This window comes from Triturus cristatus, chromosome 6 (assembly GCF_964204655.1).
Source record: "Triturus cristatus chromosome 6, aTriCri1.1, whole genome shotgun sequence".
NCBI lineage: Eukaryota > Metazoa > Chordata > Amphibia > Caudata > Salamandridae > Triturus > Triturus cristatus.
Genome location: NC_140589.1, coordinates 370,597,581 through 370,622,809, shown reverse-complemented (window position 1 = coordinate 370,622,809; position 25,229 = coordinate 370,597,581).

Sequence of the window (25,229 nt, the reverse complement as noted above, 5' to 3'; positions counted from 1 at the left end):
CTCCCCGCCCTGCCGACCTCACCTGTCCCCCATTCCGCTCCCATAGATGTAAGCATTGCTTTGGAGTCCACGACCACCCCATCTGACTTGGGCACTGCAGTGGTGAGCCAATCCACTCCATCTGACCTGCCCACTGGAGTTGTGCCGGCACCCACCCCATCTGACTTGTGCCCCACAGTTGTGACAGCACCAACTAATTCAGTCAGCTCCACAGCAGTTGCAAGTATCTCGCCTGCATCCACCACCTCTTCAATGCCTCCTTCTTCTGCGCCCTGATCCTGTCCCTGCGGTGCCTGGCCTGCCCCCATGTATGCCCCTCCGAGGGGATGACCCCGGTCCTTAGCAGTGCAGGCAAGCAAGCTGTGACAGTTGTCACTGTACTTCACTCCTTGGCATTTGGACATGGACTGGCCATTGGCCTTTTGTCTGCACAGACGTTTTAGATTTTCATATACTGAATTTGTCACTCTAGTTCACTCCTTGGCATTTGGACATGGACTGGCCATTGGCCTTTTGTTAGAACAGACGTTTCACTTTTAATATGCTGAATAAAGCTTTTTTCTTTATCCCTGTGAACTTGATTTAGCTGTACATTATGTTGATGTTGTTTTACATTCCCTTGCACCTGTAATGCTTGGTTTACAATGTTGAATACTGATGTGTTGATGTGAGGTACTCCCTGTGGTCCATGAGATATGTATCCTATTCTGGTGGGTATCCATGTCATCCTTTGCAGCTACCTGGGTGTGTCAGGATCAACTATTTGTGGACATCTCTCTGTGAGCATTTCATTTGCATGGTCACATCTGTGGCTTGCACCCCTGCACATATGATGTGCTTCTCATTGTCCAATTTGTCACTTCCACATACCTTGTGCTCTTTAACACTGAACCTACAGGTGTGGGCATCATTGTTTTAGGAGCAACTGGGGCCTCTGTGCAACTTGCTAGACATATGTTTTGGGTATGTGCAGATGACTTAGGGGAGACTCACATACCCAGGCTGTTGTGACCAGAGCCTTCATTGTGTGGTAACTGATGGCTGACTGACCAAGTGTTCTGCAGACATGAGTGGGACTTGCAGTGAATATGTTTGGCACAGCTGGACTCCCACAGGAGTTGGGTCCCCTCAAGTAAGTGTGTTGTCCAGTGACATGGCCTGGGTCCATGGTGTGTGTTGTATGAGCATGCGTGTGTGTCCACATCCCTGTTCATACACAGACAGTGTTCCCTTGATATGTTCCTGTGGTTGATGCTTGCTGAGTGGTACTGGGTTCATCCCACTACTTTTCCAATGGGCTACCAGATGTGTGGGTGCATGACACACTACTGTTAATTGGTGTATCATCATTGGGATTTGTCAGTTCTGAGTGGTGATGATGTTGTCAGACACAGATGGGACACAGTCAGAGTTCCTCAAGGCACCTGTTTATTTGCTCAATCATGTAGTTGTCCCTAGGTGGTTGTTTTCAGTGATTGAGATATTTGTTTGTGTGTGTGACTGCTCCCACTTGTCGGGTTCATGGCTGCGAAGCTGGTAGGTGTCAGCATGTGTGCCTTGTGTTTCTCCTTGGCATCTGCATTGTCCTGGGACTGTGGCAGGGATTCTGAAGGTTACATGAGCTTTGAGGTCATGGCCATGTACCGCATACTGTGCAGTATGTCTGTCATTCTCCAGGGTTGTGAACTGTCCTTGTGTGATGTGTGTGTGCACCTTAGTTCCTCCCAACATTCCTGTGTTTGTAATGGGTGGATGTGCAATGTCACCTGTCCATGTGGGCTTCACAGATACACATTGTTGCAGTTCAGTGTGTGTGGTGTTGAGGGTGAACTGATGTGAATGTTTGCATAGGTGGTCCCCTAGCTCCCATTTGTCCATGGATGAGGGGCCATGCTGAGTGATTTGTGTTTGTGTATGTGTGATGTACGTTTGTGGCACAGGACACATGTCCGGGTTTCCCAATTTGTACGACATCTGCCTTTGTCATCACAGTGGAGGTGTCATGCATGCTTGTGTCGCCCCAATGTCTGTTCCCTGGGGGTAGTGGTGTTGTGTGTCAGTCTCTTGCTGTGTTAGTTGGTGTTCATTCCAGCTTGTGTCACATGTGTCTGTTGTGCTCCCTCTCATCTCCCAACACCTGATTGCCCACTGAGGGTGTCCCAATGATGGTTTACTTTTGTATGGCACTGTGTCCACATCTGTGTCACTGTGGTTCAGCCCCCCTCATGTGTTGTGTAGTTGCCTGTGGATACTGTGACACACACACACATGTTGTGTCCGATGTGAAGTGTGAGTTTGCCTGTTTGTGTTTGTGCATCTACAGCAGTGCATTGGTATTGCTATTGTGGGCCTTTGTCTGGATGCTGTTTCTGTGATTTTGCATGCTGTCCCTGTGAGTCATTTCACGTAATTGTGCACATTCATACTGGTTGTTGGGTGCCATTGCTGGCATGGAATGTGATTTTGGGATCTGACACCTACAGTCTACACATGTTGTTTTGATTGGTGTGTCTTTTTTCGAGATGTGTGCATGCTTGGTGATGGTCACTTCTGCTGTTGTGTCATTGTACGCTGTATGCATTGTCAGGCCCCATGGGTGATGCTTGTCTGCACATGGCCGAGAGTGTGTTATGTTTTCACAGCACTGTTAGCCTCACCACATCTCTGTGTGTATGGGGCACAACCACTAGTTTGCTCCAGAAGTGTTTGATATGTTGGGAGCAGGGATCATACATGCTGTTTGCTATTTGCAGCTTTGACCATGATGACACTTACCTTTTGGTCACTGTGATGAGGGGGGTTTAGTCTCCATCACCACAATGCTCGACATCTGCAGCATTGTGGGAGCCCCCAATTAACTTCTGTTCTACACAGTGAAGGGGTGTTCTTTTTACCTTGCCACAGTGCTATGGTGATGCTTGCCTTGTGTATGTCATACTCATGTGTTGGTCACACATGTGCTGTTACTTACATTGTATGCTCGTGGCCATAATCACTGTTGTGGGCATTTGTCACAGACTGCACACTGTTGTCATGATGTTAGGGGTGATGTATTTTGCAGACATACCTGCTGTTGGAGTATGCTGGATGTGTTGCACATCACCCATCCTATGGCTGGGGGTGTCAGTAGTGATAGGCAACATAAGCCCTATGGGTGTGGGTGGCAGTAGTGATGGGCAACAGGTCCACTATGGGTGGGGTTGGCTGTAGTGATGGGCAACATAAGCCCTATGGGTGTGTGTGGCAGTAGTGATGGGCAACAGGTCCCCTATGGGTGGGGGTGGCTGTAGTGATGGGCAACATAAGCCCTATGGCTGGGGATTGCAGGGGTGTTGGGCAACATCAGCCATATGGGTGTGGGTGGCAGTAGTGATGGGCAATAGGTCCACTATGGGTGGGGGTGGCTGTAGTGATGGGCAACATAAGCCCTATGGCTGGGGGTGGCAGTAGTGATGGGCAATAGGTCCCCTGTGAGTGGGGGTGGCAGTAGTGATGGGCAACATAAGCCCTATGGGCGTGGGTGGCAGTAGTGATGGGCAACAGGTCCCCTATGGGTGGGGGTGGCTGTAGTGATGGGCATCATAAGCCCTATGGCTGGGAGTGGCAGGGGTGATGGGCAACATAGTTCATATGGGTGTGGGTGGCAGTAGTGATGGGCAACATGTCCACTATGTGTGGGGGTGGCTGTAGTGATGGGCAACATAAGCCCTATGGCTGGGGGTGGCAGTAGCGATGTGCAACAGGTCCCCTGTGAGTGGGGGTGGCAGTAGTGATGGGCAACATAAGCCCTATGGCTGGGGGTGGCAGTAGTGATGGGTAAAAGGTCCCCTGTGAGTGGGGGTGGCAGTAGTGATGGGCAACATAAGCCCTATGGGTGTGGGTGGCAGTAGTGATGGACAACAGGTCCCCTATGGGTGGAGGTGGCTGTAGTGATGGGCAACATGAGCCCTATGGCTGGGGGTGGCAGGGGTGATGGGCAACATAGTCCATATAGGTGTGGGTGGCAGTAGTGATGGGCAACAGGTCCACTATGGTTGGTGGTGGCTGTAGTGATGGGCAACATAAGCCCTATGGCTGGGGGTGGCAGTAGTGATGGGCAACAGGTCCCCTGTGAGTGGGGGTGGCAGTAGTGATGGGCAACATAAGCCCGATGGGTGTTGGTGGCAGTAGTGATGGGCAACAGGTCCCCTATGGGTGGGGGTGGGTGTAGTGATGGGCAACATGAGCTCTATGGCTGGGGGTGGCAGGGGTGATGTGCAACATAGTCCATATGGGTGTGGGTGGCAGTAGTGATGGGCAACAGGTCCCCTATGGGTGGGGGTGGCTGTAGTGATGGGCAACATGAGCCCTATGGCTGGGAGTGGCAGGGGTGATGGGCAACATAGTCCATATGGGTGTGGGTGGCAGTAGTGATGGGCAACAGGTCCACTATGGGTGGGGGTGTTAGTGGTGCTGGCCATGCAACCCCTATGGTGGGCTATTGTTAGTGGCCAGGATGTGGATCCCCTGTGTGTGTGCCATTTTGTGGGTGCGTGTCATTTGTTTGTGTTTTAGGTGTCTGACTTACCGCCTGCGCCGTCGGCGTCGGTACCTGAGCCGGTCATAGATGTAGAGTACTGGTATGACCTGCGTGATGGGATTCATGATGTGTTCGTGTCGTACACGCTGCTTGTTGCTCCGTCTTATACCCGCTTCAAGCTGGTCCGTCTCGTAGCCGTGGATTGAGTTGTGGCGCAAATCGTAGCTGATATGCTTGTTTTCTGGATGCTGTGATGTGCCGTACGGGATGACCCGTACAGCTCGTAGGAAGTACGCATCGTACTTGTCATGCCGGACACTGCTATGGATACTGCTTCCGGGCGACTCGGTTCATCTTTAGGAGTGAAGGCTCGGACGGAGAATGGGGCTTGATTCACAGCCTACGTGTCGTCGTGTTTTTGGCAGTTATGTGCATCGTACTTACTCTACAGGACGGACCGGCTCCGGGTACGTGTCGGTCACACGGTAAGGTTACGGACAGCTGTCCGACCGGCTATCGTAATCGGCCCCTTAGTGGTAATTCTGAGGAGTTAAGACATCTCTTTACAAAAGAGATGAAAGAAGGGGTACATGTTATGATAAAATATTCTAAGACGATTTGCGTGAGCACGCGAAAACAACATGTGAGCTCCGCATCTGGGGGATTTTATCGCCGAATTTCAGCTAATTACAGTTGTATTTATTTTAAAACGTTCCTGGCAGCTTTGTGAAGCCTATCTGCGGCTGTGAGGGCGTTTTTCTGGCGCTGAAGACATCGGGACTGCCCAGATTTCCTGTCAGGGGGGCGGAGCAAGCTCTCAGGAAAGGGCCTGGCTTTGGCCTAACAACTCCCACTGCCCATTTTAGCTGCTGCACCAGCCTATTCTCTGCTGCATTTTCTGCATTTATCCTCTTTTTTTGTGCTTTGGATTTATTTATTTCTTCATTGTTTTTAAAATACGAAAATGGAGAATACAAATGCACAAAATACCAATAATAAAAGGAAACAACAGATTTCTCCTACTCCTGTTAGGTCTAAAGTGGTGGAATCAAGTGAACCCTCTTTGTCCTTAATTCTCGATGAACTTCATGCTCTACTTGCCAATACTGATAATATGGCGTCAGAAATAAAAAGTCTGCGTAATACAGGATAACAAAGTTAAAATCGACGCTTTTACACCTCTTGTGGTTAAAATCTCCGCTATGTCTGCTCCAATGTTAGATACGGAAAATCGTAACAGGCAATACAATCTACATATTTTTAATTTGACAGAAGATGTTGAAGGCTCCAATTGCAGATTATATCTGGAGAATTTGATTCGTGGACTTTTAAATGTTAAATTTCCAGAAAATGTTTAAATATATAAAGCGCATAGGATTCCATCCCATCGCAATCCTCATCATACCAAGCCATGACAAATGATTTTCAAGGTCCTTCGTCATCATCATTTGGTATTGATAAGGAAAGCGGCACGTGAAATTCCATTCTTATTGGTTGGCAATAACATGTTTATCCATCAAGACTTCGCCAAAGAGACTGTTAAAATTTGCAAGGAATTCTCTGATTTGCGTCCTCAACTGCGTAGTCTTGGATTTAAGTATGGCTTATTTGATCCTTCAACAATGCGTATCTGGAGAGATAATTTTTCGAAGTCCTTTCAACGCCCTGAGGAAATAAAATCATTTCTGGATCAACAGTCACATCATTCGCAGCATTTGATGAATACGCATGACTCTGCTATTTGAATATCATTTTAGCTGATATTTCTGATTAATTTCGACTCTCTCTAAATGCTGGGCTCCAACGGTTTGGTCATGCTTGTTAAGTGCGTGTGCGTTTCACATTTGTTATTGATGTTTCTCTGTGTTTGTCATTTTTGTTGTCGTCTTTTGAATGTTGGTCTGTTTTTTTCATTTTCCTACTCTTTCCTTTTCGCCTGTTCTAGAGCTACTATTCTTCATATTCTTTCCTTAGAATTTACTGTCCTCTTCTTGAAATTTTTTCTCTTTCACTTTTATCATGGCTGATGTTCATAACATTAAAGTAGTTTTTTTAAATGTTAAAGGTTTACGTCATTCATTAAACGTAAACATTTTTTTAACTATTTAGGTAGTTGCAAAGCGGATATATGTTTTTTACAGGAAACCCATATTGATGACACCATTTTAGATTATATGAAAAAACAGTGGGTTGATAATATTGTCTCGTCTCCTGCAGATGTCAAGAAAAAATGGTGTGGCTAATCTTTTTTCAAAGAAATGACTTTGCCAAATTTTGAGTAAATTCTCAGATACTGATGGAAGATATGTCAGTTAAAATTAAAGGGCATGATTCAGTTACGTTTTTATTAAATGTTTATGGTCCTACTACGGATGATCCTGCTTTTTGGTCTACCCTCACAACTGAAGTTTTAAAGTTGGGAAAAGTTCCTCTAATTGTTGGAGGTGATTTTAATGTTATATGTGATCCTTTATTAGATAGATTATCCCTTACTAAATCTCGTCCTCCTAAGGTTTTTTATGCTTTTAAATCATTTATTCAAACCACACAGTTAGTTGATATTTGGCGACTACGCTTCCCTACAGAGAAAGGTTTTACATTCTTCTCTAACCCACATAATTCTCATTCTAGGCTTGAATATTTATTAGTCACTAAGCAATTAATTAACTCCATCGTTAATCCTATGATTGGTAACATTGACATATCAGATCATGCTTTTATTTCTCTTGTTTTGAATTTAAATTCTTCCTTTACAAAGCAATCTAGATGGCGAATGAATACTGACATTGTTCTTAATGAAAGTAATAAGCCTAATCTCTTAAATGCCATTCAGGAATACTTCCTTCTTAACCCTGAAGGTTCTACCTCTATGGTTAATAGATGGGACGCTTTTAAAGCTTATATTAGAGATGTAACTATTTCTCTTATGGCCCACAAAAATAAAACCTTTAATGGAAATATAAAAAATTTGGAAAAGCAAATTGCTAAATTTGAGAAACAGTCTCTTAAGTCTAATGACTCTCAATATAAAATCTAATTACAAAAACTTTGATATGAGTTTAACTCAATCCTTAGCAAAAGAGCTGGTATTCAAATTTCTAATTCTAAAGCCAGGTATGGTTTCAATGACACTTAACACAAAGCACCACCACGGCTGACCACCGGTTCTGCACCTCAGTCTTACTGTATACAAAAATATAAGTCCTGTGCACAATTCTTCCAAAAGTCCGCCGCAGAAGGACTTTACTGATTTACAGATATAAAGACTTTTTTAACGAAAGAGGAAGGTGCACCAGTAAAAAGTCCAAAACAATATGGAGAGTCCTTATTACGTTTCTTTAATCCTTGTATATTTTCTTAAAAACAGACATCAGCCAACGCGTTTCGTTCTATAAGACAAGAACTTCTTCAGGGCTCTACTTTAGCGAAGTTGGATTCCCGCAAATATCAATCTGGTTCCACACGATCAATAGATCGGTATTGTAATACAATTCAGTAAAGAATTCAAGGATGTATATAAAATTGAGTCTTAAGGATGTCTTTCAAAGGTCTAAATAATGTTGGAAATTCAATTGAAAAATATAATTGAGACCATCGATAAAGGATGCGAGTATGTCCTTTGAGTCATGGCGCCAAGTGGCATGAATCTGAATGTTATTTGAACATTCCAGAGCGCTTTTCCTAATACGAGAAGCAGCGAAAGGGATAACGCGATCAAACAGCACATGCTGTTTGATCGCGTTATCCCTTTCGCTGCTTCTCGTATTAGGAAAAGCGCTCTGGAATGTTCAAATAACATTCAGATTCATGCCACTTGGCGCCATGACTCAAAGGACATACTCGCATCCTTTATCGATGGTCTCAATTATATTTTTCAATTGAATTTCCAACATTATTTAGACCTTTGAAAGACATCCTTAAGACTCAATTTTATATACATCCTTGAATTCTTTACTGAATTGTATTACAATACCGATCTATTGATCGTGTGGAACCAGATTGATATTTGCGGGAATCCAACTTCGCTAAAGTAGAGCCCTGAAGAAGTTCTTGTCTTATAGAACGAAACGCGTTGGCTGATGTCTGTTTTTAAGAAAATATACAAGGATTAAAGAAACGTAATAAGGACTCTCCATATTGTTTTGGACTTTTTACTGGTGCACCTTCCTCTTTCGTTAAAAAAATGGTTTCAATGACAACAGGTCCGGCAGACTTTTAGCCAATTATTTGCGCATAAAAAAAGATAAAGCTCAAATCAATTCAATTCATGGCTCTAATGGTAAAATTGCTTTCTCCCACAATGATATTGTTAATTCATTTTTATATTTTAATTTCACCCTCTATAACAAACCCAATTTTGATGATACTTCCTTGATTGATTCCTTTTTAACTAAGTGTGGTTTACTCAAGATTTCACAATCAGATAAAAGTGGGCTTGACTCTCCCATTACTCAAGATGAAATTATATCAGCCATAAAATCTCTTAAAAAAAATAAGTCTCCAGGTCCCGATGGTATTTCTGCTGAGTTTTACAATGAATTTCAATTACAGCTTATTCCTTATTTATTTAAACTTTTTTCCGTTTTTGTTTCTACAGGAATTAACTCAGGTTCTTTTACTGAGGCTTTAATTATTGTACTAACCAAACCTGATAAGGATCTCACACTTGTATCCAATTATCACCCTATCTCTTTAATTAATCAAGATTGTAAACTATATGCTAAAATACTTGCTTCTAGATTATCCCCTGTGTTAGATTCTATTATTCATCCAGACCAATCTGGTTTTATGAAGAATAGGTATTCTGCTAACAATACAAGAACTCTGCTATATATCATTGAACAAGCTTCCACTTTATCTTTACCATCGGGAATTCTCGCATTAGATGCTGAGAAAGCTTTTGATAAAATTCACTGGCAGTTCTTATTCCAAACATTATTATCATTTAACTTTGATGACACATTCATTCGCATGATTGCTGCTCTGTATTCTGCCCCTACTGCTCGTTTATTTATCAATGGCCACATTTCAAACCAATTTTCCCTATTTAGAGGTACAAGACAAGGTTGTCCTCTCTCCCCACTATTGTTTCTTAAAGATATTGAACCTTTACTTACTTCTATAAGAAATTGTGTTAATATTAAAGGAATCAATATTAAGGACGTCAATATTAAAACCTTAGCTTATGCTGATGATATACTTTTATTTATTAGTGATCCTTTATATTCATTCCCTTCTCTTATTAGAGATTATGTCGAAGTATTCCACAGTGTCTGGCTATAATGAATACTAATAAAACTGATTTTATTTCCCCTAAAATGTTTATTGTACTCCTGATATGTTAACTATGAATGAAATCATTTGGAAAAATGATACATTGAAGTATCTGGGTATTCTATTCTCTCCATCCAAAAAGTCTACAATAACATTAAAGTGTGACGTTATCTTAAAATATATTAAAGACAAAACATCCAAATGGTCTTCACTTCACCTTTCATGGTGGGGAAGAATGGATTCTATTAAAATGACTATTGCTCCTAAAATCTTTTACACCGTAGCCATGCTGCCTATTCAATTTTGATTAAAAATTTACAAAGATGTTGATAAACTTCTCTCCAAATTTCTTTGGAATAAGAAATCACCTCGTATTAGTTACATACAATTAAAAATGCCCAAATGTAATGCTGGTTTTGGTTCACCTGACTTTTATCTGTATCACAAACCTTTTATTTGAAAACATAGTTGCATATCAGTTCAGTTCATAAACTTTATTCGGATAAAACATCGTATCCATAAAAGTACGAAACAGTAAAAACAATATAAATGACAGGAGAAGAGTGACAATAAATGTTAATAAGAATTTACAATTTACAAAACACAATATAGCAAGCTCAGGGTTGTAAGTAAAATGGAAAATTAATTATCAACAATTCTAGACTTAACCATTCATAGTTACATATGGTTTAACCATTCCTCTTTAAATAATCCACCTAAATGGCTTCTTATCGAGAAATCAATAGTTGCTCTATTTCCATTACCCACGTTGTTAACCATGTCTAATAAATCAATTTTTTTCATATATATGGTATTCTTAAATCCACTAAATTGATTTATAATGATTTAGACTCCATTTTTCAATCCACCACGCTTAATACAGAAGAGATGCCATTATTGCATATCACAGTCATTAAATTAAATAGAAATATACGTTTTTGGTATTCATGGATTAATGCTGGTATTTTTCATCTTAAAAATGTCTATTCCAACAATGCATTTATTTCATATGATGCTCTACAAACAAAATTTAGTTTACCTCAGTCTGATATTACCAAATATGAATATTTAGGTAATTCAATTTTAGATTAATTTCTTCATGTTATTCCTTCTAATGTTAAAGCTGACTTATCAATTCATATTCAAACTGTTTCCACTTCATCTCATGGTGTTTCTATTTTATATTAAAAAGACTCAAATTCTCTAGGAACCAACATTAATATGATTTCAGTATTTTGGAATAATGAACTTTCACTCTCCTTATCTGTTGATATATGGAAAGATATTTGGCTTAGCAATATTTCTGGTTGGTTACCTGTCTCACTTTATCAGACTAACTCGTATATTTTTTTCAACTGTTTATGGACTCCATTATGTTTATTTCAAGCTAAACTTCTTCAATTCTCAACTTGCTGGCACTGTAAATTACATCCTGGTACATTAAGACATATGCTTTTTGATTGTCATTTAGTTATTAAATTGTGGACTGACGTTTGGGATACTAAAAAAAATATATTAACTATTCAAGATGATGTTTCATTTAAAATGTTAATATGTAAATCCGCTGTTTTGTCACACAAATTAAATTAACTCTTATCACTCTTTTTAGATGCCTGTTAATATATATTTATCTTCTTAATGATATATTTGTATCTAGTTTTTTGTTTTTGCAATTATAATAGACAAATGTTCTCGTTATAGTAGCTCTATATTTGCTAGTTAATGCAATAGTTTTATAATTGTTTCCTTCCCTCCCCCATTTTTTATTTTTTATTGAGTACCTGTATTGTTTGTTATCTAAGGCAATTCATTTGATGCTTTTGTATTTCTATATTATGTTTAGGTATTTTCGTTTAATAATAGTTTTTCTGTATTGTCTTTATGTATTGCTTTATATGAAAAGTCAATAAAATCTTTTGAACAAAAAATATTCTAAGACATTGTAGGACTTGTGTAATGCAAACAATATGGATACAATGTTAAACAGCAGGTTGAATGAGGAAGTGTTTTTCTGATATTTGTAGTTCGTACAGTATATTGCTAAAGAGAGCTTTGTTCGTTTTGATTCAGAAGCCACCACAAGCTTAGAATTGAGTTGCTCATGACATCCTGCATAATGCCCTTGGTATGAGTCTCTGTTTCTCCCTGTTGCAAAGGGTTTTGAAATCTGATAACTGATCATTGATATACAACAGCATTTATGTCAACAGCATGACAGGTTACTTTGAGGAAGTGCAGACAGATTTATTTAACAAACCAGTCTGTACCTGATGCCACCCACTCTATTAGACAGCAGAATGTTTTTCTAGCTTTAATTCCAGATCAGTGGTAAACAGGTGAAGCAAACTTATGCATAACGTTCTCTAGAATTGAAGTTTTTGATACTCTGAAAAATTGGGACAGATAGCAGTAACTGTGTTGGCAGTTGATGAACTCAGTAGTAAAATATTTAAATGAGGAACAGGCTAAGGCTCTATAAGAGTTGGTTACAGATAGAAGGCCATTTTCCAAAATAAAACTCAATCATGTTACATTGCATTTCAAGAATAAAAGGAACGTGTTCGATCATGAGGCATCGTTCGATTTCTCTTCTGATGTGCATTCAAAAATCATACCACTGGATGGTAATAAATGATTAATTATTTGGGAAAGGGTATACTATTATAAAATATTCAACAGAATGATCCAATGCCGGCATACTACATATTTTGAAGTTTGCAGGCGGGCAGTTAACTGTAAAAATGGCACAATTTAGGAAACCAGCAAGAGGGCATGACATCTCGAGATAAAAAAGGACATCGCAAGGTACAGCTATATGCTCGTCTACTGACAGGTTGAGCTAATGTGATAATCATGTTGAATAATGTAATACCCCTGAGAAGGAAATTGATGAACTTCTTACATTTTCTTAACCCCTTCAATGCGCATGACGGAGTGGTTCCGTCATGCGCGTTGGTTGTGCTGTGCGCATGACGGAACCGCTCCGTCACGGCCCCGCCCGCTCAATAGAACCTTCAGCACGGCGCGGTAATCCGCGCCGCGCTGAAGGGGTTAAAGCACGCAAGAATGAAGAGTCCATTTCAAGATTACATATGAGGATCTGCCCCAAATACATTCTCATCCCAAAAAGATAGTTAGGAAAGTTAAGGCCTGTCTTCGTTCTTTGGGCATTGAACAAATACACAATAAAAGAAATGGTCTGTATGGCATTCCTAGAGGATATCTTTGCATCGCTGTAAGAAAATGCTCCTTTTTGCGTGGTCACTCCCATTTTTTTGCTGAATTTTACTACAGCTATTTTAGGCTATGCACCCAGGGATGCTGCAATGCAAACCACCATGATTGCCATTTTTAACTCTGTGTGCCATGCCCATAGACACTGCATGATATATAGGTAAGACCCTATCTCTAGCACACCTTTATCCAAAGGCAGGTACACTATATCTCTTGTAAGAGTTATCTGCATGAGCAGATATGCCACTGCAATATCATTGATTACAGTGCGTGATTTATTAAAAAGTGAAAACAGAGGACCCCTTAGGGGGATCCCCTGAAACCTACCAATTCTTAGTGTGGTCACCGACTGACCTGGGCCAGCCAGCTACCACCAGACAGTGTTCTGACCTCATGGGGAGAGTGTCTGAGCATCTGAGGCCAAGAACAGTACCTTTCCTGGGTGGAGATGTTCACATCTCCCCCATGGTCAGGAAGAGCAATTCCTGGCAGGGAACTTCAAAGGCCTTGCTGCCTTTGTAATTCAACCTAAGCATCTCCTGTTAGAGGGAGCAGGCCCACTTTCTGTCCTCACCCCCTTTTAGGCAGAAGTACAGGCGGGAAAACTTAGAAAGAATTGGAGGTGTGCTACCCTCTGCCAACTCCACCCTTCAGGTGCTGGAGGCGAGTTGAAGTACACTCTTCAGTGCCCACCATCTTGAAGATGGTGGGACTTATCCAATCAGCGCTAGTCTATGTCCCCCTCCCACATGAGGTGGGTATAATAGAGGGTGTAGACACCCCAGGTTAGGGGCCCATTGGCTACTACCTGTCACTCCCTTGTAATGGCCCGATATCTAGTATTTAGGCAGTATTCTAAGACCCTGACCTTCAGTTCCCGATGACCTAAAAAGAGCTGGACACAACAGAGTCTCACCAACCCTACCAGCCTGTCTGCAGCCCTTGATGATCCTGTACCAAAAGACGACCTGTCCTGCAGCCCAGTGACATCGAAAAGCCTTTGACAAAGATGAAGACTCCTGAGAACAGTAAACCTTTTCACCAAGCAACCACCTTCAAAGTAAAGACTCTGTGACCTGAAGAACCGCAAAGCCTGCCCCCGGTTCCACCTCTGCACTGGATGCCTCTGGCCCAAGTCCAAGTGGCCCACTAGTTCGAGCAAAGCTCCCCAGTGCTCCGGAGCCCGAGTCTACCATGAGATGACCTCTCCTGGACTTCTCAACATTGCCTGTAGCCTCAGCACGGAGCCCCTCCCCAGCCGCGAACTGCTCCAGTAAGCTGTTTCCGACACCGAAAGGCACCCCTGCACCTGTCCATCCTGGGCCTTGGTGAAGATGACCAAAGATGTCCCTACATCCCTGAGCATCACAACTTTCCGACCCAGCTGTTGGTTTCCTTCGATTGGCCTCCTAGCCTGAGCCTGCAGCCTGTTTCCAATTTTGGCTGTCTCCATTGCTTTGCATTTGTCCCCTGACGGTGTGTTGGCACCCTGCCTCTGCTCGTCCCTGTGCCATTGGCGGTGTAGTGTTGGTGCTGCCTTGAGCGCTGTCCAGTGCTTGGTTCAACCCCTGGAGACTGCCTCCCCAAGCTGCTGCTACTTAACCGTAAGCAGCCTCTGACCGTTTGCCCATAATCCCCATTGAATTGCATTGGGCACTTAACCTCAAATTTGCATCCTGCACCTGGCCGCTCCTGTGCCACTTGTGGTGCACAGTTGGTGCTGAACTGAACCTTGCCCAATACTGACCTTAACTTCTGAAGACTGGTCTTGTGAGTCGATGTTATTCCTGTGTATGCTGAGTGTTTTCTCCCTCCCATAGGTTAACATTGAAAGTCTGAAAATCTAACTGTGTCCTCTTTTGAAACTGAAAAGTATTTTTATCGAAAAACGGATTTACCTATGATGAAGTTATGAAAATAAATACATTTTTATAAATTGGTCTGGGATTTATTCATTCGGTGCGTGTCTCATTTATTGCCAATGTGTGTACAACAAATGCTTACCACTGCTCTCTGATAAGCCTAACTGCTCACCCAAACTTCCACAAAAGAGAGCATTAGTATTATCTACTTTAGCCTCTGTGAAGCCTCAGGGGATCCACTGGACTCTCTACAGACTGTAGCTTATTTTGGTATAGTATATGAAGAGCCAGCTTCCTACACTGCTGCAGTTTAAACATGCAGTCAGACCTGTAAAAATAACCATTTTGAAGGGGGGAAACAACTTCCTTTACCATATTAATGTCACCCTTAAGTAGGTCTTTTGGCACACAAGGTAGGGTAAATAGTATTTACGATTGGGACATGTAGAAATATAATGTTGGCATGTTCCCACAAAGACAAGGCGCCTAAAGGTATTTTCGCTGTGGAAGGCTCTGGCTGTCCTATGAGCAAAACTATAGTGCAGATTAGTCACTATTTCTAATAGTTAATAAAAATCAAGTTTAATTGTAAAGTTATGTTTTTATTAGATATTTATTGTGAAAATGCTGGCGGCTAATTAGTAATAGCCTGCCAGCAGTTGCCTCTGCCAGTGCTTGACCATAATGAGATGTAAAGACAGCTCCCAGAGCAGAGACAGTGGCTTAGGCCTGGTGACAGGTCGGACTAGGGGTGAGGTATGTGATACCTGTAAGTCCAGGATGTGCAGCTGGGATGGTTCAGGACTTTAATTTACTCCAAAGGGACATGGTTGAGACCTTTCTATTCACAGTCAAAGGTAAGGGAAAACCTGAGAAAGGGAATCCTTTGATATTTAGGCCCAGTGGTAGGGTAAACTGGTCCTAGAACCATTTCGATGTAGCTGAGGTGGAGGGGCCTCTTCATTTCCCTAAACACAACTCTGGCTACCCCACAGGCTCCCTTCAGTGGCAAAAGGCCAGTGCCATCTTGGGTTTTCCTTAGAATAGTGAACTGTACTGTGGGATAGTTTGCAGGCAGGTAAACATAATGTGCTGAAAAGGTAGGAAAGTCTGCCCCTCAGGAACTTTTTCTTCCATGGTTAGGGAAACTTGCAAAGTTAGAACTGCCCGAATAGCTCAACAGAACAGTTTCTAGACCTGTGGAGGAACAGATGAGAACTGCATCTGCTGTCGGAAACCTTCGACAAAACCTCAAGGACTGGACCTGTTCCCAGGAGAAATAAATGGGCCCCAATGCTCAATTGCCCTTCTGTGTGGCTATAGGGACATCAAAAGCTGCTTTTTCCTTGAGTGACTACTGAACAGTTGCAAATAAAAGAGGACTGGACCCTGCTATTGCCCTCTGCTACACTGAGTCCTGACTCTTAAGTGCAGTCCCTGAGGTCTGGGGAGCCTTAGTGATGTCCATAAGGACTTGATCTGAAATCTCTGATAAATGTGGACTGAGAAACATTTTGGACATCCAGATCATCACGGAACTGGGGCCAACCACTTATTTATTTTTTACCTTGATTCGTAGAGCACATGGCTATCTAAAACAAGATTTCCCACATCTAACCGTCTCACTAAATCAAGATAAGCAGCATTTCCGAGAGCCAAGGATAACTGTTAAAGAGGTGGAAACATCCTTTCTTATGAGCCATTTGTGCAAACCTGTGAGCAATTTGCAGACTCTAGTGTTTGTGGCAATGTGTTCCACAACTTTTGTTCCAGATACGCAAATGCCTGACCATGCTGGACGGGTTCTCTTGATTCTAGGGACCACAGCCAGCTCTTGATGGCTAGAGTAGAGTGAGCAATTGGTTGTATACCAAGATACCAAAGGTCTCAGAGACATGGGCCCTGTGTTGCAAAGACACTTATGCATTTAGCATAAGGCTTTGAAATGAAATTGATGCTCAATTGGCAGCCAATGAATAGAATGTAACATACTATAAGATGAGGTGAATCTGGGTGGGTGAAGGAGATGCTGAGCTGCCACATTTTGTATGGATTGAAGCCATTAAAGCAGATACTTTGCAGCACCCAGGTATAAGACATTACCATAGTCCAGTCTGGAGATTGCCAGAGCCTGCACTACAGTTGTTTGAGCAGGGACCAGGAGGTCTATCAAGATGTTCCTTGACGATTTTTGGATCCCAAAGCTAGAGGCAGCTACTTTAATGATCTGGTGGTTCATAGACAACTTGTCATTGAGTCATACCCCCAGATGTTTTACCAAGCGAACAGGTGAAGGAGTGATATCCATAGTTGATGTCCACAGATGAGCACCCCATAGGTGGGAGTGATTGCCCACCAGAAGGAACTCTGCCTTGTCCCCATTAGGTTTTACTGAGTTCATATTGATCCAAGATGAAACTTTGACTAAGCAGTTGTTGAGGGATTCTGCCTTGTGGTTATCATGAGATAATAAGGGTACCAACATTTGGGTATCATCTGCATACAAAAACATTGTAAGCCCATCTGAAATTCTACAATCTCAGCTAATGGTCCTAAGTAGAGATTGAAGAAAAGAGGGCTTGAGGTAGAAGCCTATGGCACCCCAAAATATAAATGGTGTGGTTTGGACCTGCGTTGGTGTGAATGCATCTTAAAGGTGTGGTCATGTAAAAAAGAGCTTAGCCAAGCCAGAGCTGTGCCCTGCACACCCATATGTCCTAGGGTAGAAAGCAGAATGGAGTGGTTCACAGTGTTGAATTCGGCACTAAGGTCCAAAAGGATCAGTGCTGCAGCACCACCCATGTCTAGCTGATAACACTGATATTCAGTGAAAGCAAGGAGGGCTGATTCTGTACTGTGACCAGTCCTGCATCCTGATTGCGAAGGGTGCAATAAACCATTTAGTTTGGTGTAGGATGAGAGCTGCTGATTAACATGTTTCTCCAACACCTTGGCCAAGGTAGGCAAAAGTGAGATATGCCAATAATTTGTCCATATTAAAGGTGCAAGATCTGTTTTTTTTAAGTAGAGATGTAACTAAAACAAGATTCCATGCTAGGGGAACAATGCCTTCTGTCAAGTAAATATTCAGTAGCTGTGTGAATTGTTCCATGACTCGCCATGCAAGCTTGCACAATAACGGTTGGGAATCGGTCAAGAGGAGAGCTTGATCTAGTAGCTGCAAGCAAAAAGCTAAATGTTGTCATGTCTAGAGGATGCAAAGTAGTCAAGGCAAAGATTGTGGAGGATCTTCAGAAGGACTAACCAAAGAAGTGCCTGCAAAGGCGGACTGAATATCTGCTACTTTCTTTAAGAAAAGGTCCACTATTTGAGTGCGTTGAACTTGTACAAGGGGGGTAATTGGGATAGGACCACCCTGTTCAGAGATGTTCTTAACTACCTTAAAAATAGTTTTAGGGCAATTTTTTGCCACAGTGATTTTACCTGAGTAAAACCTGGATCCAGCAATGCTACATTTTTTCTGGTAATCTTTTAAAGCCAATCTGTATGTAAATGTATCCTCAACACTGTAGGTTTATTGCCATCCTCTTTCCAAACCTTTACACATTTTTTTAAGTCGGTGTAATGAGTTATTGTATCATGGGGAAGGGGGAGAATGTAATCATGTTTTTACTAGTAGTGGGAATTAACACATTGAGTGAGTATCTGATGGAGTCTAAAGTGTGAATGCCAGATTCTACTTAATTTCTCAGCATGGGATAATCTCCTTCAAGTAGTGAATTAAGGGCAGGGGCATAAGGCTTAGACCAGCTCCTTCCAGAAGATGTCTTCTGATGTTTTCTTGTTCGGGCCCCTGGTTAAAAAGAAAGGGACTGCAAATGATCAGACTTTGACAAAGGGATAGGCTGGTTAGTCTGTAAACTACTAAATATGGTGAACATAGGGTTCAGCATATGGTCAGCAACATGAGTAGGGAAGTTTGTAATGAGTTGAAGATTAAGAACCGCAAGGCCCTCTATAACAGACGAAGCCTTACTGCAATCCACTTTGCCAAAATGGATGTTAAGATCAACCAAAATTGTAAATTTAGAACATTTAATTACTCTAGTTAATCTGAACAGCCAGGATTTTTTCTGGGCAAGAGAATCAGGTTGGTCCGGCTCTTAGGTATTTGCCACCTGAAAATGAGGTTAACTGGACTCTTGAGGCAAGCAACCATCCCAGAAACAGCGTCTGCCTTGTCCTTTGGGAGGAATCTCAGCTCCTTATATGAGATACAAGTTCAAAGGTGAGAAATTTGACTTTTCCTTCTCAGGGCTTTTCCAGCCAAAACTAATGGTTTTGCTGAAGGCCTATCTGACTTCAAACGGACGTTGCTGGATAAAGACTACTGCTTTGCCCGTTAAAGAATTCTGGGGCATATTATCAAGAAACGGCGTTAAAATTATCGCCGCTTTAGCAGCAGAAAACTGCCGCTAAAGCGGCGATAATGGGCTTGATAATATGCCCTCGAGAATTCCCATAGAAGCCCATGTTCTGGTGTCAACATGGGCTTCTATTGGAATTCTCTGCGGCATATTATCAAGCCCATTATCTCCGCTTTAACGGCAGTTTTCTGCCGCTAAAGCGGCGATAATTTTAACACTGTGCTTGATAATATGCCTCTGGCATTTTGGTGTCATTTTGTTTATTTGATTTTTCTCTATTTGTATAAAGTGGAGTTAGATTCTGATTATGTTGTGTTGTTTTCTTTTTGAACTGTTTTGTACTTCTAAATGCTGTACACATTTTCTTTAAGTTATACACGTCTACTCTGTGCCATAGCTACCAGGGGTTGAGCACAGGTTGAAATTATTGAAAGTTTGTTTTGCACTTAACAGGCTAATGACTATATATCTTGTTGTTAACTATCATCCATTCAGTTAATAATTCACTTTCTTACAAGCAATAAGGACATTTGATTGTATGGTGCCTTTTTATATACTAGATACATACACCGCTGTTCCAATTAATTTGGTATGTAGAAAGTCTTGTTGATTTGTGGCATTGGGCATACGCTTCCAGTTCAGTGTCCTGCCTTTTAAACTCATGTAAATAAAAAAAAATAAAAAAAAATATAAGTATGTTTTTTTTCACTTTATAGCAGAGTGACAAGACAGTGGTCCTGATGAATGCTATGAACTCTACGTTGCTTAGCAGAAACATGTTGACCGAGTCAGATAGGAGATATTTTACCCCTATCGTCACACTACTTTTTATTGACATCCATTGGGAATATTATTAAAGTTTGGTTCCCTTAAGAGATGTTTTTAAATCACTTTTGATTTGCACTCTGCCCCTCAGTCACTGTTTCCATTGGTATAACAAAACACCTCACGCTCCTCTCCATTGGAGAGTTGTAGCCCACATAGTGTACCTTGCGGACACTATGTGCAAGAGGGAACCCAATGATGAAGCATGTCATCCTAGTGGTGAGTGAGGGTTCTCGTCTTTAAAAAACACATGCCCCACTGTTGATAATATAAACACATTGTGTTGTGTAACATTGAAGTAATTCCCATTAGGTACCTGTTGTGAGTAGGTTTTAAACTCATGTGCCACATGAAGGTTTTACGAAGGTATTGGCTCTGGTAACTATTGATCTGCTGCAGCAAGGGATGCACAGAGTCAGGTTCAACCTGTTTTTTTAGTTTCCTCTATAAATGCAGCCCAGTTATATTTTATGAGGCCCTGTGGCAAGTGCAGGTCTGGATCAACTTGATCTGGTAAGGCACACATATATCCCACAACTTATGCAGTGATAATGCTTATTGGATAACGATCAATACTTCCAGGAATGGATTTATAAATTATAATGTTCTGGAACACCTTTTACCAAAAGACTGACGCAAACAGGAAATCCACATGATAACTTTTTGAAAGGGGTATTAAATAATGAAGACCAGTTTTAATGAAGATTATATGAATGAGCATTGCTGAAGATGTAATAATTTTGGTGAAAACAATAAAGGCAATATATGGCTAACCAAAAGATTTTGCAACATATTAGAGGCAATCATTAAATGAACAACAAAGATGGAACGAATCTTTGTTGGAATCCTTAACTTCTTACACCCTACCTAATGTCTGTATTATCACCAAATGCCTTAATTATGCATTTCCCAGATGGCATATGGCACACCTTTTGCTCAAAGTTAGTTGATGTCTCAGTCTACAGCCTTACTTTTAGAAGCGAGACCAGTCCTCTGTCATTGTTTTTTCTAGTATAGATTTTTATTGTTAGCTTGCAACAAACAACAAACAACAATGAGCATCACAATCCACCAGTACAAGCACCAAATATTTTGTATAGAGCCCATTACATACACCACATGTTTTGCAGTACATCAACCCCTGGACATTTTGCCGTGGGATACTTTTTCAAAGTGTTTTCCCTCCCGATGCCCATTACTGGCAGCTTGTCAGATCTGCAAGACACCGTCATTCCACAATCTAAAAACCCTTCAGCTGTGACCATCCCAATAATGTCTGAAGCAAATTTCCTTTCAGCCCACAACATTGTCAAAAGCGAAGTGCCGCTGCACTAACAATCTTGGAAAGGAGTGTTGTGGTGAGATATGCTCTGTGAAGCACTTTCATTTGCACCAATTGGAAACCAGTTGTTGTAGAAACCTCTTTGGAAGCACTCAGTGCCTCCTTCCATTCCTCTTCCAGAAAGGTTCCCAATTCTTTCTGCCATTCCTAGGTCCCCAAGTATGTCTGTTGTGCTGTTGATTTTTTCCCTATAGATTAGGGAAATGGCATTTTAGTTGATAGTCTCGGACAGAATTGTAATGCAGTGAGGAGACTTCCTCAATGGTTGTTCCCCTGGTATATGGGCTGCCAGGTCGTGTCTTAATTCCATATATGTGAATGTTTGTAAATCTGCCAAATCATATTTAATAATTGAGAACCTCCAGTGACAGGTGCCTATTCGCCCATAGATCCCCCAGCATTATGTGAATTTAAAAGAGAGTTACATATCTGAGTGAGTGTTTCAGTCCTGTGGGTGTGCCGCCAGATATTTAAGTAAGTATGCCGGTATATTACCTGCTGTTTTAGTAACTCTATGGGTCTCTAAATGTGTATCTAAGTGGTTGTATGAATTGCTTACTGCTGTGCTAATGCGTATCGGACTATATAACTGTGTGTGCAACTGGCTCTGATACTGATGCATACATAACTACTGTGTATGTGTGTGAGTGAAAGTATATATGCTTCTGTTTTGTTTTTGGGTGTGTGAGTGGTTATATGCTTTCGTAAATAGGTATGTGAGTCACAGTATGGGTAGGAGACTAAATGTAAAACTGGGCACATGGATCTGTAAGTACACATATGACTCAGTGAAACTTAAAACCACATTTCAGTACAAAGTATCCTGCCCAATAGCCGACTTACAGCCTACTATATGTAAGAACTATGGGTAGTTACAGCTGCATACATAAGTGCTATATGGGCATGACACTGAATATCTTCACGCTTCTGTCTCTCTATCATAAGCTAGATGTGTAACAATACTTTTCCCCATATATATGTAACTAGTTTTTTAGGTGAAACACTACATATGTAACTATGCCTATTGGTCTCAAAGTATATGTGGCTGAGTATGACTCAAAATGGTATGTCTTGCCATCTAAGCACATGCAAGCCTGCCCTATGACTTACCAACACCCTACCTAAATGGTATCTAGTATATTGCAGCCAACTTTCACAGGTTCATGTGTGATGTGCTGCTCCAGTCCAAGTTTTTTGGTTTGAATTCTGAGACTGTTAGTCTCCTTTTATAATAGAATAATGAAAACTACAAATATCATAATTCAAAGAAAAACCTTGGTCTGGAGCAGGGCCTTTGGAACTTTGCGGGGCTGTTAGTACATAGTTAAATAGACATTTAAAGCTTAGCAATAAATTTTTGGTATGTCAAATAGACCATGGAGTAAAACACACATGCACAGTCTACAGTTCCAGAGCAGCACATTGTTAAGCACTCCACTCAAAGATCCCCTCATAGAGGTCCAATACTTTTGCAAATATCATTGTCACTTTTATCAACCTTACATACAGACATACCCTTTCGATCACATTTTTTTAAAGCTCAATCTAATTCACATATCTGAAAAATTATTATTATGATTCAAATCTCTCAGAAAATATGAAAACAAAGCCTAGGAATGGCACACCACTCGCGTGCAAAGCAGCCATTAATGGCAACCTTTTCAACTATGGACTCTCTGATACTGCTGAAGTCAGCAAATCAAAACATGTTTTTCATATATTACCTTCAAACTGACTTGGTGTTCTCCAACATATGGGAAATGTAGAAATGGAAGTGGTCAAACGAGTTCTGTCGACAGTAAGACAAAGCCAGGAAACATATCAATAAAACTGTTTCTGCATTCCTCAGAGATCATAACATGGGCTCTATCTACAAAAACAACTTGCGCTTTGACATGGATGGACTCTATGGAAGTTTTGGAACACTGCATCCTGTTTCATGTGTAGTTATCATGTACACAAAAAAAACAAAGGCTCTTCTCAGAGCTGCCCTATGTCCCAAGCACTGGTTCCTTTTCTTGTTTAATACCTTTTTCGTTCAGATTTGTGAATACATTGCGAATACACACAACAAAAGTAGACATTCAATAGACACAAGCACATTTAAAATTCACAAATACTTAAGTGACTCTGTTTATCTGATTGGGTGTGTTAGTGTCTAATTAGTCTGTGAGTGGGTACATAAGTGTCCTGAATGGGTCAGTGAGTGTGTTTGTAAGTCTCTGAGTGGGTCTGCAAGTGAGTGTGTGAGTGTCTTAATGGGTTTGTGAATGAGTGCATGAGTCTGTGATAAGTCTGCAAGTGGATGCATGAGTTTCTGAGTGGGCGCATGAGTCTCTGAGTGGGTCGGTGAGTGGATATGTGTCTGTGTGGGTCTTTCAGTAGGTCTGTGAGTGTCTGAGTGGGTCTGTGAGTGGGTGTTTGAGTATCTATGTGACTGTGAGTGGTTGCTAGAATCTCTGAGTTGGAATGTGTAGGAAAGTGCCTTTTTTTGCATGGTTAGCTCCCTCATTTTGCTGTAAGTGCACTGGGTCCCTGCTAATCATGTTCCCAGTGCCAGATCTCTTTCCCAAAACACTGTACCATGATTGGTACAACTTCCTCTATCCCTGTAAGTTCCTAGTAAGTGGAACCCCTAGTACCTAGGGCATGGGTAATGAATAGGGCCCACTGGGGCTGCACAACTGGTTGTGCCACTCCAGGACCCTCTCACCAAGGCACTCAGCCATTGCAGGCTGTATGTCTTGGTGTAGGAAAATCCAAAGAGTTGACATGGCACACAGCCTGTGTGCCATGACAATCCTGCACTCCATAAGATATATGTAAGTCACCTCAACTGCAGTCCTTTAGGCCTAAGGCAGGTTGCACTATATCCTATGTTTGGACAGCATGAGCAGATATGCCATTGCAATGCACAGTCCATTATGTGAAGTTGTGAGTAAACAGGGAAGCCATACAGAGTACATGGGCTGGATACTTGTAAACAGGAGGTTCCTAGATCCCTGACGGCTTTACTGATTTCCAAACATCTTGTTTTAATAAACCCTCCCTGTTGCCTGTATTGGATTTATCAATAAAATCACATAGGAGACCCTTTTGGAGGATCCCCAGAAACATAGCCAAACACTAGTGGGGTCTCTGTCTGGTTTTCACTGCCCTGCCACCACCAGATATGTTTCTGGCCTCATGGGGCGAAAGGCAGTGCTCTCAGAGGACAGAAACAATACCTATTCTGGATGGGGTTGTATCACACCTCCTCCAGGACAGGAGACCTCTCCAGGTGGGAAGTTTCAAAGGCAATCCCGCCTTTGAAATCCAACTCAGGAACCTCCAGATAGTGGCCAAGCCCCCTTTCCTGCTCCACTTTTGATGGGAGTAACGGCTGGAAAATTAGTTAGAAGAGGAGGAGGGTCCCCCTTCAGCCTGCACCACCCCAAGAGCAGGGCAGGCACGGTGAACCCCTCTCCTGCAATTCTACCTTCTTGACATTATGAGAAAACCTCCAGTCAGGGCTAGAGTAGTGCCTCTTCCCACAGGAACTGGTCACTAATGGGTGTAGACACACTAACGGTAGATAACCCGTTGGCTATTATCTGTCCCCCTTGTAACATGTGATTATGGAAATGCCCTGTACCTTGGTCTACCAGAATATTTGATGGACAAGCTACAGGTAATCCACAATGCGGCGGCCCGACTTCTGATTAATGTGCCTATAAGAACACATATCTCGCCACATCTGCGGGCACTTCACTGGTTGCCTATTAAGGAAAGAGTCAAATTGAAGA